At 37.1% G+C, this 19,198-nt stretch overlaps 1 pseudogene; it reads left to right on the forward strand.

The window, feature by feature from the left end:
• Positions 1-482: 482 nt before the first annotated feature.
• LOC118523368 (nucleolin-like) lies at positions 483-18,878 on the forward strand (annotated as a pseudogene).
• Positions 18,879-19,198: the final 320 nt, after the last annotated feature.

Raw genomic sequence — 19,198 nt, forward strand, 5'->3', positions numbered from 1 at the left:
AAGCCACTGGCTAAGACCACCTAGGGAGACGGTGGATGGGCCATCTCTGGGACCTATGTCTCCCCACCCCAAGATCCAGGCTTTTTCACTTGATGTCTTCTTGTAAATTAGTATTTTCAGATAGCCTACTAGGTTTTAAAATCTGGTAACTGTTTTTCTCAGATACACATAACACTACAAATATGTGTATTTTTAAAAACGGAAAACAAAGTCTTTTTCCCCAAGGAAAAGGCATTAAGAATAAGTAAAATATTTAAGAATGCTATCCTAAAGTGAATTATTGCTGTGTATTAGTGTATATATTTATACGGCTATATATATACATACACATATATAGATAGAAAAAGAAATAGATGTTAACCATATAAAATTGAAGCCGCTTACCCCAGGCCTATTTTAAAGTTCTGCCTGGCACCAGCATGATCTCAAGGTAGAAATCACTAGCTGTGTCTAAGACACCTAAGGTATGACCTTCGGGGAAAATGGCCTTGGAAAAAGATGATCAAAATAATATGGGATTTTTCAGAGACTATATCTTTTATCGATACAAGCAACAGCATTTATTGGCCCGCATATGGGACTGTGAGTCAAATCTATCTCTAATGCTCTGGGAACTACTCACTGAAGCACAGTACTCATCCATTAAAGGCTAGTTCCATAAAAGTAGAATTATTAAGGGGGTGAGCTTAGTTCTTCAACTGCAGTGTGAAATGGAGCACCTATCCAGAAGATTCGGTCACATTCATTTCTATGTGCTGAGATGGGGGAAGCAGAACAGAGAATTAGATGCATCGGGTCACCTGGCAGTCAAGCTTAGGGCTGGTCTATGAGCTTCACTCTCAACTTTAGGGTTGATAAACATGAACTTCTGGTCCAACTCTGTCATCCCATGGACATCTCTAATTCATGGGACCAAAGCAAGCAATGGGCACATTCAAAATGAAAGGCTAATTCTTGGGGCTTCTGAGGACCGAATATCCGTGGGTATGTGGCTCTCTGCATTGCAACATGTCCTTGAAGGTGTGACAGTCTTCAGGGAGGGGTCCCAGACTTAAGGAGAGCCTCCTGTACTGATATTATAGAATTAAGCCAGTTATTGCCAGACTTTTACCCCAAGAGCTCCTTTTTATTGATTTTCCTCTAATGGGTTGCAAATTTTTATTTTTTCCTTCATTGTATTTATTAAGTGTAAATAATTAGCTGTCACATGGTTATTATTCAGATGCATAGACTCATTAATTAGAATTTCTAATTATCCTCTGATAACCAGTGGTACCATACTGAGTTATGATCATTTTAGCCAAATCGAAACAAAACTAAAACAAAATTTGCTGTTTTCATAAATCTGTGGAGTTTAATCTAAGACTAACTTCAGTATTTTTTTAAATGTTGAATTGAGCACCTCATTGTTAATTGGGACATCTTTTGCAGGAAATAACTAGGCTAAGTTTGTCTCCTTCCTTCTCTTTTTCCTTCCCCCTCCCTCCTTCCTCTGCCCTCCCTCCTTTCCTTCCTTCCTTCCTTCCTTCCTTTCTTCCTTCCTTCCTTCTTTCTTTCCTTCCTTCCTTCCTTCCTTCCTTCCTTCCTTCCTTCCTTCCTTCCTTCCTTCCTTCCTTCCTTCCTTCCTTTCTTCCTTCCTTCCTTCCTCAAGCTTTAAAATTGGACATGGAAACATTTAATGAATATACATTTGCTTAACATATATTATATATGACTTCACTGTGGCAGTCAGAGTTCTAGCAGGAAACAGAATTTCACTCAGATTCATCAGGCAAAGACATTTTCACAAAGGGACACCTTCCAGAGATGTGGGCATGGTTAATGGGATCAGTACGGGATACTGAGGCCCCTAGAGACCAGCAGTAGAAGGAAGCCATTATCAGGAATAAATAGTGACATGGAGCTCTGTAAAATTTGGAAATATAAAGGAGGGCCTCTTGTCAGGAGCTTTAATTCTGGAGGGATACTGAGACTTCGAGAAATATGGTGCCAAAGCAGGGAAGGATTAAAGAAAAGATTCCTGGACTCTCTACTCCAGCCCTTCAATCCTACTCACTCCGGTGGGCTTTACCTACCCTAAGAAAGGTTGTAGCATTCTGCAAGTCTTTTTTGTATTTGCACAATTTAATTTAATGTATAGGGATGGCATGGTCAAATATTACTAAACACACACAAAAATTTAGGCCCTGACTTGGTCATGGGAAATCAATCAATTCAGTTCTGAGGACTGCACAATGATGATGAATGCACTTTTGGTGCTGTGATTAAAATGAGTGGAGAAACATTTTCCTGCATTAGCAATTTCACTGAAGTCATATCAAGTATTCTGTTTCCTAGAATAGCAAGTTTTACTTATACTCCATTGGTTCTTAGAGGAAAGCAGCAGAACGCTCCCAAAATATTTCCACAAAGGATATTAGCTTCAAACTTGTATCCTTCTTCCCTGGAAATATGAAAGATGCAATTATATGTAAGCAATCATCGGTCATTACCTTCTAACCTTTACCCAGTGTGCTCTGTAAGAGATGAGAGACAATTTTCATAATCCCCAGCTCAATGAACAGCTTCATTTCTGTCTAATCAATGGTCTTTAGTGTCTGAGACATGTCTCACATACTAGGTAATAATCCAAGAGCTAAAGGGATCTTTTATCATTACTATAGAGTATAATGTTATTCTGATCAACTCTTGTCATTCCACATAAAATATATGTATTATTTGCAGTCTCTTATTAAATTATCCTGACTCCATTCCACTTTAGAAGCACCTAGACAATGTAAAATAACATAGCTCTCTAATTATTCTGCTAAGGAGCCAACTCTGAACTTGACAGTCACTGGGCTTATAAGCAAAGATTTCTTCTTTACATTTAGTGTAGAATGAATCAATTCTTTTAGCGTCACTGTTGAAGTGTGGGCTGAGGGGAGCAGGGACCACTGAGGGGCTGAGGAGGAGAAGGATTTAGTAAAACAAACAAACCCCAAGGACGTAAATGATTTTTTGGTCAAATAATACATTTTTTTTCATTTTCATGTGTTCTCCAAGTGTTTTAATAAAATATATATATATATATATAATCTATCAATACTGAACATAGCTCTGTTGGATTCTCTACTGGGCTCTCCACTGAAACAGGGAAATATTTTTACTCTTGTTTGTATTTAGCGATTAGATCAACTTCACCAATCGCCTAGCTTCTTATCTGGCTCCACTCTAACCCAAAGGCTGTATATTGTAATCACGCTTAATTCCTTAACACTTTCTTGAACACGTGGTTCATTGTTAAGGTTAAAAAAAGCAAAAATGACTTCATTTTTAGAGACAAAATGATCAGCTTTATTAGTTAATTAATTTACCTTGTTAATTACAGCTTCTGTGACAAGCTACTTAATCTCTATAGGTCTCAGTGTCCTCATAGGTAAATGGGGGATAAAATAATTATCTGTGTTGTAAAAACCAAACAAGACAGCATGTGTAAATTGCCCAGCACAGTGCCTGGCACATAATGGGTGCCTAATAATGTTGGTTCTTATTTTTTTTTTTTTTGTTCACCTAATATAATAACCAATAGCTAAAAAGCAATTCTTTAATGCAAGTGTATAGTCTAAAAAGTAGTCTAAAAAGCAATTCTTTAATGCAAGTGTATATAAGAAACCACTAAGAATAATAATCTGTAAGAGCTTGAAACTAGAATATATTCAGCAGTAGCTCATTTAGACTGGCAAACCAGAAGACCATAGTATCCAGATCACCACAAAAGAGAAGAGTCCTAGTTAATGTGTCTATTATTATAAGCACTATAATTAGAAATGGAAGATCATATAATTTGTCTTAGCGACATCCTGCTATACGCATATGGAGAGAGGTGATCTGAAGCGAGAAGACACAGGAGGTACAAAAATGGAAACTTCCTTACCTTTGTATATTTGATCGCAGACTTATAAATATTCTGTCTACATCAATCCCCACTCTCTGACCTTCACAAAGTTATTTTGTGGTATCCAAGAATATTGACTTACAAATGTGCTGTTATTGCAACTGGAGATCAGCCAAAGGCAGATCATAAAGGATCCTCTTGTCATGAGGGAGCAGCTGAGTTCTTTTTAGTTCCCACACACTAATATCTCTATTACAGTAGTGAATATTCATCATTTTATACATTTATTCGACATGTAGTTATTGAAAAACTACTAAATGAAGGCACAGTATTAGGTTTGGGAGATAGAGAAATTTAGAATGGCACAGAGTCTCTTTCCTCAAAGATCCCATATTCCAGCGGTGAAGACAGACTAGTACAACAAAATGATAACTCACTGCCTACTAACACCTACATCATTCTGCATATGTACTTAACGACTAAAGTTTGTTAAGCATTTACTTTGTCAGGTATTCATAATTGCTCAGCCTTGTAACAACTGTCCCTATTTTGCAGGTGGGGAAAATGAAGTAAAGAGATGCTAAGTGACTTACACAAGATCATATAGTTACAAAAAGGCCCAACCCAGATTTTACCCTTTCATGTTGTTTGACTCTAACAGTGATGAATACTTCTGGGATGATGGAAATTAGACACTGTAAAAGGGAGAACTAATGATTTGGGATTTAAAAAATAGGTGGACAGTTTTCAGTTGGACAAGAGTAAGCACAATCCAGTGGAAGGGGAAGGGTGTTCATAGGAACATGAGATGTCATAGCATGTTTCTGAAATGTTAGGAGATTAGAGTCACTGGATTTAAGTTTAGAAGGGAGACTGACAAAAGAGGAGTCTTTAGAGGTAGGCAGGGGACAAGAAATTAAAAAGCCCTATATGTTATGCTCATCATCTTACTCTGAGGTTATTCAGATGCTGATAAAGGGTTTATTTCCTGTAGTGACAGATATTCTGTATTTTGCCTAAATATTTCTTAAATTTTTTTTTTTTATTATTATTGGTAGTGTAGACTCTGGCCTAGAGAGGTAAAAACTAAAAGACTGTCCTGGATCCTTCCTTCTTCCTTCCTAAAAAATAGAAGGCTGTCCCTGCAGTTCAGGAATGAGGTGACAGGGACTTGAACTAGATAGGGTCCCTTGGAGAGGAGAAGGTGGACCCTGTATGCTTGGTAGGTAGAACTCACTACATGTGGTGAGTGGTTGGGTGTGGGGAAAGAAGGGTCAATGCAGAGTGGGTGAGACCCAGAAGATGAAGAAATTTTGAATGATTCATGTTTCAGATTTGGGAGACAAGTTGCCTTCAACCAACATTAAGAATATACAAGGAAGAACAGAAGACTATTTTTGGGGGGAATGGGGGAGGAGGTAAGGAGGTGAAAAAAGGAAAAAGACTTTCTTTTATCTCCTTCCTTCCCTCCCTCCCTCCTTCCGTTCCTTCTCTTCCCTTTCCTTCCTTCCTCAATTCCTTCCTTCCTTCCTTCTTTTCTTCCTTTCTTCCTTTCTTCCTTCCTTCCTTCCCCATTATAACTTATTTATTTTATTTCTTTCCAACTTAGTATATTAATGAATATTTTTGAGGTGCTTGACATCATTAAAAACCTCCTTCTATTGCTCTGTTTGAACGATATGTTGAATCATATGTTTTCTACTGAAAATATGTTGAACATATTTTCTCCAGGGTAAAGGAAAACATGCCCTCAAATCCTATGTTGCTTTGATTTTTTTTTTTTTTTTTGCTTTTATTCTTTTTTAACAGTGAACTTGACTCAGGCCACGTCTTTGAGTGGAGATTGAAAAAAAGAGATTGCACATATCTGAGTTTGGACTGACAACATCTCAGAGCTACCTTTTTACTGAGTGTTGGAAAATACCTATTTTAACTGAAAGAATACTAAAAGGAATATGTGACAATCATGTCCAAGACATCTTGGTAAGTGAGTCTCAGGTACAGCGTGTACCATGATTTCATACACCATCCCTTCCATCATAAATACTTTTTAATCAATGTATAATCAATTTATTACATTTTCATTCTGATTCCTCCTCTTTACCTTACCCTTACCCTATCCCCACTCCACAAAGAGCTTTGCGGCCTTTGAGTGATTACACCAGTCAGTGAAATAATAAAATACATGAAATCAAGATATCTTATTTTTTGTTTGCAAAATCAGCAGTACCCCGGTTGATAAAATCCAGCTATCTTATTCTCCATGGACTTTTCAAGAAAAAAAAAAACATCAATCTATTTTCTGACTGAATTGACTGACAATTTCTTCCTTTATTTTGTTCCTTGAATTGATCAGTTTTATCGAATTGACTGGCTCACCCATGAGCCAAGATTCTGTTCATAAAGCAAGAATTGGCTATACACGTATTAAACTAATTTATTTAGGGTACAAAGTAACTTCTTTTAGAGAAGAGATATTCTTGTTAAATAGCAGTTTCAAAAACCTCTTCCAAAACAGAGACCCTCTTAGGGATAAAATAGCTAGCATAGAATTTTCATCTCTCTGTGTTGGGTTATAAAAATGAAAAAGAAGTTCATATAGCCTGTGTTGCATAACAAATGAGGTTTATGTAACCCAAATGTTCTCTGGCCTGACCAGCTTATGACTACCACACATCATAATAAATAACTCTAAATATCCCAATTTCTAAGGCATCTTGCTCATGTGCTTGAATGACAGAAATTAGAATCTCTCAACATGTCCTCTAGCTATTTCTAAGAGCTCCACAGATAGCTGTCACATGAGTGCTCAGAAATAAGTCTCCCACATTATTCTGCCTCAGCCCCCAGACATGCTGCCACAATGCTGCCTCTGTTGATGATGGTTGTGGTGGTATCACCACTCTCCAGGTACAGCTGTCCTTCACCAATGACTGCTCTTGTCATTACCACTCTAACCTTATGAAAGGGATCCAGCTTTCTTTTTTTTTTTGCTTCTAATTGGGAGCCTAGGTGAGATGGATTTGTCATTCTACATGTGACTAGAAAGTCCAAGCTCTAACTTTCAACTTGACTTCACTGAATGTCCAGAGTAATAGAAATGATGTACAGTTTACAATGTGTGTTACTGTAAGTGATATGCTGGAAGACTCTCATCCTGTTCCTTTTTCTAGGCAAAACTTACTCAATCTGTTGATATCTGGTTTTTGGTCTTTGGCGTTCTCATAAACTTTAGATTAAACATATTATTATTCTTAAAGTCTAGGTTATGCATTCTCTCTCAATACAGCATGTGAGGGCCATGGGAAGTCCAGATTAAGTCATGCTGTGCCAAGCTCAGGCCCCTTGACACAATCTCTCTTACAGTGCATAGTGAAGGCAAGACCTATTACTTCCCTCTGGCATTTTCCCCATCTTTATGTTCCATCTACCCTGAGCAACTCTTTAAACAGACTATGTCTAATTTTGCAAGAACGTGCTCTAGTAGACAGGGATGGAGAATTTAAACCGTATGCAATAAAGAAGCATTTATTACATAAGGGAAATGATCAACAGATAATCAGATCTGGCTACCCATTCATTACAAAGCATTATGCAATGTTAGAATGAAATTGTCTCAAGTATTTTCATTTCTGAAAAGAGCCTTTGGTAAGTGTTTAACTGAAATGACAATCAAAAGATTATTTCCAGGAAAAACAATCTGAGGATGAAGTAAACAGCTCAGTTTTGAAATTTCAGGTCCATTCCCAGGCTGCTATACCTATTTTTGAAATTATATAAAATTTTACTAATGTTTTTGTGTATTCTATAAAGTCTGACAGTATAAGGGATAAGTCATAATTTCTCTCTGAGATGCCATTACAATTAGAATAGTGGGATTTTCTTAAAATATAAAATTACACACTGTGTTATTATGATTTATAACCCCTAGGCATGTTGCCATAATGCTAATTTTGCTGATAACACTTTCAAGAAATGTGTGTTTGGTCTTTAACCATAGTTCCTGGCTCACAGCTCCCTAAACATTTGAAATTTCCTGAGCAATAAGAGCAATGGGAACATCTTTTGTTATAATATGTAGTCTCTTGTCTTCAGTTGGGGGGATGGGGGTGTGGAGGGCAGGAACTTCAGAACCATAAAAGTGAAATGGGTGTCTTGTTATTCATAACAAGCCCTTCTCCACCACAGTTGGGTTTGTGTTAATGAGGTGACTTTTGGAAAGAAGCTAAGGATGGGGGTTGGTCACCAGAGGAACCAAACTTGAATAGTGGGTTGGAACTTTCAGCCTCACCCCACAACCTCTGTGGAGGGGAGAGGGGCTGGAGGTTGAATCAATTGCCCAAAGCCAATGATTTAAGCAATCATGCTTATATAATGAAGCCTCCATTAAAAACCCAAAGAAGAGAGTTCAGAGAGCTTCTGGACTGGTGAATATGTGGAGATTTGGGGAGAGTGGCAAGCTCAGAGAGGACAAGGCAACTCTGCACTTCTTGCCATATACCTTGCCCTATGTATCTCTTCCATCTGGATGTTCATCTGTATGCTTTACCATATCTTTTTATAACAAACTGTTAATCCAGTAAGTAAAATGTTTCTCCAAGTTCTGTGAGGCACTCTAGCAAACTAACTGAACCCAAGGTGGAAGGCATTGGAACCTCCTATCTATAGACCATCAGTCAGAAGCATAGGTGATAACCTGGGCTTGCACCTGGCATCTGCAGTGGGAGGGGGATAGTCTTATAGGATGACTTTGTGGAATCTGACCCTGTCTTCAGGTAGATAGTGTCAGAATTGAATTGAATTGTAGAAAACCCTGCTGGTGTGTCTGGAACATTGCTTAGTTGGTAGCATAGAAGGAAAATTCCCCCTGCATACATTGGAATCGAGTCCAGGACCCCAAAATACACACATAACACATTTTCAATATAAATTGAATAAAAAAAGGATAAGCAAATACTAATTTTAAAATATAATGTCAGCATTACAACTATTCAGTGTTTAAAAAATTGTACTATGTCCTTCTAAATATTTAATATGATCTAACATAGCAAAACAAAATATTACTCTGTTATTATCTAGATGAGTATATCATTAAAAGGCAATGTACGTTTTTTCTGTTCTTGATTCAATGAGGAGGGATTCTTTCTATGTGCCTCTTCTCCTTTACTTACTACATCTCCATAATACTGTATATAGGGTCTAAAATTTTCAGTCACGTTAAATGTAAGTTGTGTTGTTGACAAGTTAATGAGTGACCAGGGTGGGCTAGCTGGAGTTCTGAAGATCTGACTTTGAAGGAAGACTACCTCCATTTTGACCTCAGTCTGTACTTTCTAATTAAGTTCTTCTTTTCAGCTTATCTTTAACTCAGGCAAAAGACCCAGAGGGCAAAGCATCCCATGATGGGAACTGAAACTACCCGCGCAGGTGACAGGGACTGCCCTGAGCCAGCCAGACTCAGTGTAACTGACCCCACAGCAATGATCCACAGCTATGACCAATCTGACCTTTACTGCTCAGCAGCACTCACCCACTGACCTTTGTCCCACATTTTCCTTATATAAACCCAGAAGTATTTTCAGCACTTTGGAGACTGTCTTTGGGACATTAGTCTGCTTGCTGTCTTCCCTATGCTGGCCTCACTGAAATAAATGTCTTTCTTGTATCACCACCACTTGCCTCTCTGCCTTTGGATTTTGTCAGCAGTGAGGGGCTAAACCTCATCTCTTTGGGACCCCCAGAACCAGGTCCTCTTACAATCCTGTGTCCCGGTTACAACTTCACAATTCAGATCAATCCAAATCCTGATTATGTTTGACATCATCTGTTGGTTTTCATCGATCCAAGTTAAATATTGATAGGGATCATTCTGGATCCTAAGGTTGGCAAGGACTTGTAGAATAGAGGCATCAATTCCCAAACTCTTCCGGTTTGTTGCTCCCCATTTCAGCAATCTGATAGAAGCAGATTTGGTCAGCAGAATGAATACTGATGACAGAGGATGCGCCCTCCACCTTCCAGCTTCCTGAGGTGGGATTGGCTACCATTTCACTGCCATGCCTCATCTTTTCCTCTACAACTTCCTTTCTTCTTCTGAAGCTCAGGAGTTTTTTCTCTTCTCATTTGATGGCTAGGAGTCTGGAATTGGGAGAAAAAACAATCATGGTACATATTACACATGAATTTGCATAATTATAGGGTATGCATCTCAGCATTTACTACATCTGATTTCTAAATTTGAGAAGAATAACTAGATATTCTTGCTTAATGCTGTCCTTCTTTCCCTTGGCACCAGTTTGCCTGAAAAGAGCATGGAATCCGCTGTAGCCCAGGTGCACCATACAAGACCGCCCCCCTTTAGATCATCAGGAATAGACGAGTAAGTCTTTCAGCTTTAAGACTCAGTATTAGCAAACCTATTTGGAAAATAAACTTAAAGTCACATTCCTCAATCTGGCCTCTTCTAACAAGAAAAATGATAGTTTGATTTCCCAATTTTCTTACTAAAAGGTAAGTTTTATTTCCCAATTTATTCAGAACCTGGGCAGAGAGGAAAGATAACATTTCTTGGGTTATCCCTCAAAGTGACATTATGTATGACATATATTATATGATATCAAATAATTATATGATCATATATATAATCATATATAATCATATGATTATCATGTAATATGTTATACATAATGTCATCTTGAAACATATAATATATGTTACACATGGATGTCTCCATTTGCCCCTCTAGAACTACTCCCCATCCTTCTCCATGTTGATCATCACTAGAGCACTAATAAATGTGGGTTACATCAAGAGTCTCTGAGGCCTCTCAGCTTCTAGTTGAGGCCTGCCAATAAGGACTACCAACAAGAGACTAGAGAGAATCGATAGAATAGAGTCAGGGTATTTATTCCATAGTTAACTTCCTTGGTGTGGTCTCCAACACTCTGTGTCCCTTGATTGAAAGTCACTGCTCCCCTCAAGACATTTAACTCCACATGACTCTCTGTCCTTCTTGTTTCCAGGCACTATTCTCTCTCTCTTTGTCCTGCTGAGCTTAGGGTTGTGAGAGCTTGATTGCTATCTAGATTATTTCATTATGCCTCATGACAAACCTTGGTAAATGTTTCCTTTGTTAATAAACCCCTGTTGGAACATTGTGTTCTGCATGAGACATATTTCCATATTTCCTCGTAGGACACACATGTGGAGTATAAATTATCCATTCATTCATTTATTTATTCATGTATTTATTCAATAAACACTTTCTGAGTATTTTTCACATGTTTGACACAAGAGGTACAAGAAGAAGTATGAGGAACTCACAGCCCAAGGATAAAAGAGAACAGAAAAGCAATTATAATACAAGATAAATGCCCTAATGGTTAACAAAAGTGGTGTGGGCAGATCAGAAAGTAGTACTGATCTGCCTGGAAATATTGCCAAAGTCTTTACAAAGGAGCTAACATTTGAGAAAGGAGGTTGAGAAAGATAAATAGTTTTCCCTTTGGAAAAAGAGATAAAGATGAATAAATAACCTTTATAAGAATAGACCATAATTGATAGCCATCAGTTTGTTCTCTGTATTTGTAGATCTGGTTCTGATTTTTGTTTGTTGATTCATTTGGTTTTTAGATTCCACATATGAGTGAGATCATATGGTATTTGTCTTTCTCAGTCTGACTTATTTCATTTAGCATAATGCCTTCTAGGTCCATCCATGTTGTTGCAAATGACATAATCTCATCCTTCTTTATAGTTGCATAATATACCATTGTACATATATACATCTTCTTTATCCATTCGTTTATCAATGGGGAACTTCTGTTGTTTCCGTATCTTGGCTACTGTAAATAATGCTGCAATAAACATAGGTTTGCATATATCTTTTTGAATTGTTTTCATTTTCTTTGCTGAATATCCAGTAGTGGAATTATTGGATCATATGGTATTTCTAATTTTTTGAGGAGCCTTCATACTTGTTATGCACCTGAAACTAACGTAACATTGTATGTCAGCTGTACTAAAAAAAAAAAAAAAAGAAGAAGAAAAATATATTATGGTTGAAAATGGCCAAGAAAATTCAACATTTGGGAGCCATAGCATTCTTATTAGGGAGAAACAGAGAATAGGGATTAGTTTGGAAAGGTGAACTGTAGATGTATTTGAAGGTCCTTATGTCTACGATAAGGGATTTCAGTTTTGTTCTATAAGCAATAGAGAGACATCAAAGATTTTTAAACAGGAAAGATGTACTAAGGTTTGCTTATTAAATCTCTACTATAGTAATATCCAATTCTGAGCTGGCTTTGGGAGTCTAGTATTAGGAAATTAGAGAAGCTTATTATAATGCCCATGGGTGAGATGAGTGAAGTCTTAACAAAAGCAAAGTGGACTGGCTGTAAGTAGTTTAAAATTGCACTTAACACACTCTTAGGTAATACTCTACATAATCTCTTCACATATTGTTTTGTTTGGGATCAGCCTCATTAATTTGATTTAAAATTTTTTTTAAAATTTAAGTATAGAGGACACAAAATGTTACATTAGTTTCAAGATGTACAACATAGTGATTGAATATTTCTGTACATTATGCTATGTTCACCACAATGTAACTACCATCTGTCACCATACAATGCTATTACAATACCATTGACTATATTCTCTCACTGCACCTTTTATTCTTGTGACTTATTCATTCCATAGCTGGAAACCTTTATCTCCCACTCCCATTCACCCATTCTGCCTATCCCCTACCTCCAATTCCCTCTGGCAACCACCAGTTTGTTGTCTGTATTTATAGGTCTGATTCTTCAGCTGCATTTCTGTTTCATTTTTTATACTGGTTAAAAATCTGTGCAGACAGTTATAACTGCATTTAAAAAAAATAAATGTTGAAAGTATAGTATTAGTTTATCAAGAAGCAAAATAATAAAATAACCAATAGGTAACTATTAAAAAACAAGACTGGTTCATTTTGGTCATTCAAGTAAAGGTAACCATTGTTTTATTTACATGTGAAATATTTATTCCATGTAAAGACTAATGGCAACTTTTATGTAATATCCTTAGATATATCATTTTCTTATTTTAATCCTAATAGAATTCTCCATTTTGTACTTTTAATCTAGTTCATTATATCGCTCACCTTCTACACCTAATTTGAGCATCACCAAAGACAACTGTTACCGAAAGTATTATGTCTTGAAAATTGTTAATGTAAAGCTGAGTATCATTGATAAATGAGAGTTACTTATCAGGATTTACCATATAGTGAAAAATGAAATTGACTAGTGTAATTTTTCAAAAGCGATTAGTTGTCTAAGTTGAAGATAAGGGATTAAGTATAAAATATTTCTAAAGCAAACTAAGGTAAACTAAACATGACATATTTAAAAGTTTAAACATGACACTTGCCAGCTAACATTACCTTGCAGCATGGTGACGAATGTCAGTGTGCTTCTTCTGGGTAAACAGAGGAAGTTCAGTACTACCATGACAGCTACAGGTCTTAAATAATTGGCTTGAAACATCGGATGATAGGGTATTCCAGTTGTTCCGTGTTTCTTCGCTGCAAAAAAGGAAAGTAGGATAAGCCACGCCATTCAAGTTCTATTTAAACGGCAGCAGAGTTACCAGAAAATGCCAAATGATCAAGACAATATGAGTTTTCTCCTCTGAAATCATAGCTTTTTTTTCAACTAAAATGAAGTTACGTTTTTATCATGACAAACCAATTGAACAGTTAAACATACTTGGTAGGAACTGATTGCTTCGATTCATCATGGCCTTTAATTAGCTTGAATTATAACTTTCATTGATTTGACTGACAACCAGCTATTATAGCACAATGAAGAAACATCTTCTTCCCTTCATATTTGCAGAAATTGATGAAATTTCAGTGTGGTTCAAAAAATATTTGTTGAACATCACTATGTGCTATGCATCGTGCTATATACTGCTGCTTTATGAAGTAAGTGAAAGGAACAGAAATATAAACTAATAACCACAATTGCTGGACCAGATAATGTGCTAATATCATACTGTCAAACATAGAAGTAGTAGAGTGAAGTGCAAAACTCTCAGAGAAAGGGGTAATATCTATTTTCGTATTAGTAAATATTTCACATATAGATGCATCCTGAGCAGAATGGGCGGAAAGTGTAAAGGCACATGTAATCACAAGTAAACTGGTATCTAGAGGTCATGAATCTAGAGAGGTGGTCAAACACTACCTCTTAAAGGTTCTTGTTTGTTAAGTTTGTTTTAAGTCTTACAGGTAATAGGAAGCCAATGACTATTTTCAATGAAGGAGTAGTTTGACCTGTTTTGTTTTAGAAATATTTGTTTTGAAGGCAGTTTAAAGAATGGATTTTAATGGTGACAAATATTCCATGAGACCAGTTAGAAGGTTACTGTAGCATTCTATCATGTAGACTGTTTTGGTTCATTGGCTGTGGACATGAGAACAAAGGAGATCTTGAGAATAACAAATAGATTCCAACCTTGAGTTATTGAGTAGATGGTCATGTTAGACTCTGGGATAAAGAATACAGGAGGTTTTCTTGAGATCAAATAATGAGTTCTTTTGAGACACAATTGAGTGTAAAATTCCTTTGGGATGTCCAGTAGGTAGTAGGTAGTTTACTAAATAAACTCAAAGGAGAGGTAGAACTTTCTATGCATATTTTTCAGATATTAGTATACACATTAATGCTGCAAACTTTAGTTAGGTCAGATTTATTTGGAGATAATATTTGGAGTGTGAGGAAGAGTGCAATTGTTGAGAACTCTTATATTGAAGGGGTGGGAAGAGAAAGAATACATCATCAAGGAAATTAAGGAAAAATAATCAGAAAGCAGGAATGCAAACCAAGAAAAGAAGAACATCATGAAAAGAGAGGTAATTTTTTTAAAGGAGTGGGAATTATCAAAATGCCATAAAGTATGATGAGAACTAAAAAGTATGGAAGGATTTAGTGACTAGCAATTCATGCCCATGATGAGAGTAACTTCAACAAAGATGTAGAGATGAAAAACACATTCTAATCATGGCAAATTCAATGTGGTACTGAAAATGACAGAAGAGAGGTAGGGCTCTCCCTGTAGGGATACAGGATCTGGGTAAGATGCTTAAATCTTAAAGAAAAAAAAAAAAAACCTTATACAAACAGCAATAAATAATGTCTAGTATTACCCAGGTAAGATATTTCTTAATTTTCTGCTTTTCAATATTTTATCTTTTAAAGTAAAAGTAAAGACAAGGAAAAAAAATGTTATCAGAAATGTTCTTATAGAATGTTATTTTGGAGGTGGTACAGTAAGAAAGCTAAGATATAAAACCTTGGATTCATATCACCTCAGTTCAAATTATGCTCTGCCTCTTGCTAATTGTTTGACCGCAGCCAGTAAATAAATCCCTTCTGCCTCAGTTTTCTCACCTGTAATAAGGATATGAATGGGCTTATGTCAAGGATAAATTAGCTAATATATATATATTAGCTAATTATATATATATATACACACACACATATGTATATGTATATATATATATATATATATACACACACACTATATTTATAAAAGATCTGGACACACAAGTGCTTAATAAAGGTTACCTTTATTATTTCTCTAATAAAGAGAGATTCTTTATTCTTTATTCAATATTCCTTATTCTGGTAAAATATATGTCATAATATGTATAGGCCAGTGAAGATTTTAAGTAGCTCCCTATGAAGCATACCACAAATTCTGGTTTTCTTTTCCCTTTTTTAAATTTTCCCTTCATCACAGGGCCATGGATTGTTAGAAGATGTTAAATAGTTAAATAGTACTCTTAGGTTACTCTTAATATAGTAAATATGTTCCACATTTTCATCAAGTCTTATAGTTTTTATTGTACAAATCTTTCATTTCCTTGGTTAAATTTATTCTTAAGTATTTTATTGTTTTTAATGCGATTGAAAGAAAGGTTAGATTTTCTTTCTAATTACACTTTGGTACCTGGAATTGGCTTCTATTAAATGTGATTTCACATAGGTCTGAGACAAGTGTGGTTTCTGACTTTATGATACACAACAATATTTTTAATTGACAAAATTCTCAATTGTCTGTGAAAGAAGAAGAAATTGGAAAAGAATGACAAAGAAGTGGAGAAAGGGAAGAGACAGAAGAAAGGAAGGCAAAAGCGAAAGAACAAAGGAAGGGAAAGAAGGGAAAAATGTACATAGAAAATAACTCTATTTTAATAATTATATAAGAAAAGACTGGTTAAAAAAATCTACCAAATTCATAAAAGCTACAGTCTTAATAGTGATTGTGTTTGCCTGATGGGACATTTTTTTTCCTTCTTAAAATATTTAGTACTTTTTTGTATTTTCCATAATTAGAGCATGTTTATTTTTAACTTGGAAAAACTTTAATTAAAAATACCATATGTGGCTGCGTGTGTCCCAGCGTCTGTGGAGGGGACCTGGCGGCTGGTAAAAATCAAAGTGACCCCAAGAAAATGGCTCCTCCCCAAAGGAGGTAGAAGAAGACAGTGAAGATGAGGAAATGTCAGAAGATGAAGATGATGATAGCAGTGGAGAAGAGGTTATCATTCCTCAGAAAAAAGGCAAGAAGGCTACCACAACTCCAGCAAAGAAGGTGATTGTTTCCCCAACAAAAAAAGTCACGGTGGCCACACTGGCCAAGAAAGCATTGTTGTCATCCCTGGCAAACAGGCAGTGGCTACACCAGCCAAAAAGACAGTTGTGCCAGCCAAAGCAGTAGCAACACCTGGCAAGAAGGGGGTCACACCAGGCAAGGCAGTGATAGCAACCCCTGGTAAGAAAGGAGCAGCCACCCTAGCCAAGGGAGCAAAGAACGGCAAGAATGCCGAGAAGGAAGACAGTGACGAGGAAGATGATGATGACGTGAAGAGGAGGACTAGGAGGATGAGGATGAAGATAAGGATGAATTCGAGCTAGCAGTGATGAAAGCAGCTGCTGCTGCTGCCCTGATGATGAGAATGATGATGAAGAGGAGGAGGATGAAGACGATGAGGAGGATGATGAAGATGAGGATGAAGATGACTCCGAAGAAGAATCTATGGAGACTACACCAGCCAAAGGGAAGAAAGCCCTTGCAAAAGCTCTTCCTGTGAAGGCCAAGAGCACAGCTGAGGACGAAGATGAAGAGGATGATGATGAGGATAAAGATGATGATGAGGAGGATGAGGAAGATGAGGATGATGATGAGGAGGAAGATGAGGAGGAGGAGGAGGAAGAAGAGGAAGAGCCTGTTAAAGAAGCACCTGGAAAATGAAAGAAGGAAATGGCCAAACAGAAAGCAGCTCCAGAAGCCAAGAAGCAGAAAGTAGAAGCTACAGAACCAACTACATCATTCAATCTTTTTGTTGGAAACCTGAACTTCAGCAAATCTGCTCGTGAATTAAAAACGGGCATCAGTGACCTTTTTGCTAAAAATGATCTTGTCATTGTGGATGTCAGAATTGGTGTGTCTAGGAAGTTTGGCTATGTGGATTTTGAATCTGCTGAAGACCTGGAAAAAGCCTTGGAACTCACTGGTTTACAAGTCTCTGGCAACGAAATTAAACTAGAAAAACCAAAGGGAAAAGACAGTGAGAAAGATCGAGAAACAAGAACACTTTTGGCTAAAAATCTGCCTTACGAAGTTACTCAGGATGAATTAAAAGAAGTATTTGAAGATGCTGCGGAGATCAGATTAGTCAGCAAGGATGGAAAGAGTAAAGGGATTGCTTATATTGAATTTAAGACCGAAGCTGATGCAGAAAAAGCCTTGGAAGAAAAGCAGGGCACAGAGATCGATGGGCGGACTATCTCCCTGTTCTACACCGGAGAGAAGGGTCAAAGTCATGACTCTAGAGGTGGCAAGAATAGCACTTGGAGTGGTGAATCAAAAACACTGGTTTTAAGCAGCCTCTCTTACAATGCAACAGAAGAAACCCTTCAGGAAGTATTTGAGAAGGCAACTTTTATTAAAGTGCCCCAGAACCAAAATGGCAAATTTAAAGGGTATGCATTTATAGAATTTGCTTCATTTGAAGATGCTAAAGAAGCTTTAAATTCCTGTAATAAAAGGGAAATTGAGGGCAGAGCAATCAGACTGGAGTTGCAAGGACCCAGCGGATCATCTAATGCCAGAAGCCAGCCGTCCAAAATTTTGTTTGTCAAAGGTCTGTCTGAGGATACCACAGAAGAGACATTAAAGGAGTCGTTTGATGGCTCTGTTCAGGCAAGGACAGTCACTGACTGGGAGACTGGGTCTTCTAAAGGGTTTGGTTTTGTAGACTTCAACAGTGAGGAAGATGCCAAAGCTTCCAAGGAGGCCATGGAAGGTGGTGAAATCGAAGGAAACAGTTACTTTGGACTGGGCCAAACCTAAGGGTGAAGGTGGTTTTGGAGGTCGTGGTGGAGGCCATGGTGGCTTTGGAGGCCGAGGTGGTGGCAGAGGAGGCCGAGATGGATTTGGTGGCAGAGGCTAGGGAGGCTTTGGATGGCGAGGAGGCTTCCGAGGAGGCAGAGGAGGAGGGGGAGAACACAAGCCACAAGGAAAGAAGACGAAGTTTGAATAGTTTCTTCCATCCCTCTGTCTTTCCCTCTTCTGTTTGAAAGAAGAGGACTCGGGTTTTTACTCTGTTACCTGATCAATGACAGAGCCTTCTGAGGACATTCCAAGACAGTAGAGTCCTGTGGTCTACTTGGAAATTTGTATAGATAACATTTCAAGGGAGATACCCTGTTGGTTTTGACTCGATATTCATATAAATTTTTTAAAGAGATGAGTGATAGAGCTAATCCTTATCTGTAAGTTTTGAATTTATATTGTTTCTTCCCATGTACAAAACCATTTTTTTCCTACAAATAGTTTTGTTTTTGTTTTTTGCATTGGGGGGTGTAAAGGAAAGCAGAATGTGTTATCATGATTTTTGCTTCAGCAACTTTGGGACAAATTAAAAGTCCTAAACTCTGAAAAAAAATATCATATGGGATGTATTTTCTCTGCTTCCTATGTTGAATGCATGTTTTAAACAGAAATAACTGTTGTAGTGGTTTTGAACAAGGTAATTTATGGCCGCTCAAAGAGGGCACCTAATTGAAGTCAATTTCATAGTTCCCTTTGTAAGAAACATATTGGCTTTATGCAGGAGGTATAATTTTCCCAAAACCTTTACTTTCTTTATATGACACAGCAGAAGTATACTTAATGTTTTGCTTAGTCTGACTTAAAATGATTTCATGCTATTGATACTCTTTCAACTTCTCACTATGTAAGATCTTATTATACTTTTGTGCTCAA

The sequence above is a fragment of the Halichoerus grypus genome, chromosome 3 (genome assembly GCF_964656455.1).
Source record: "Halichoerus grypus chromosome 3, mHalGry1.hap1.1, whole genome shotgun sequence".
NCBI classification, from domain to species: Eukaryota; Metazoa; Chordata; class Mammalia; order Carnivora; family Phocidae; genus Halichoerus; species Halichoerus grypus.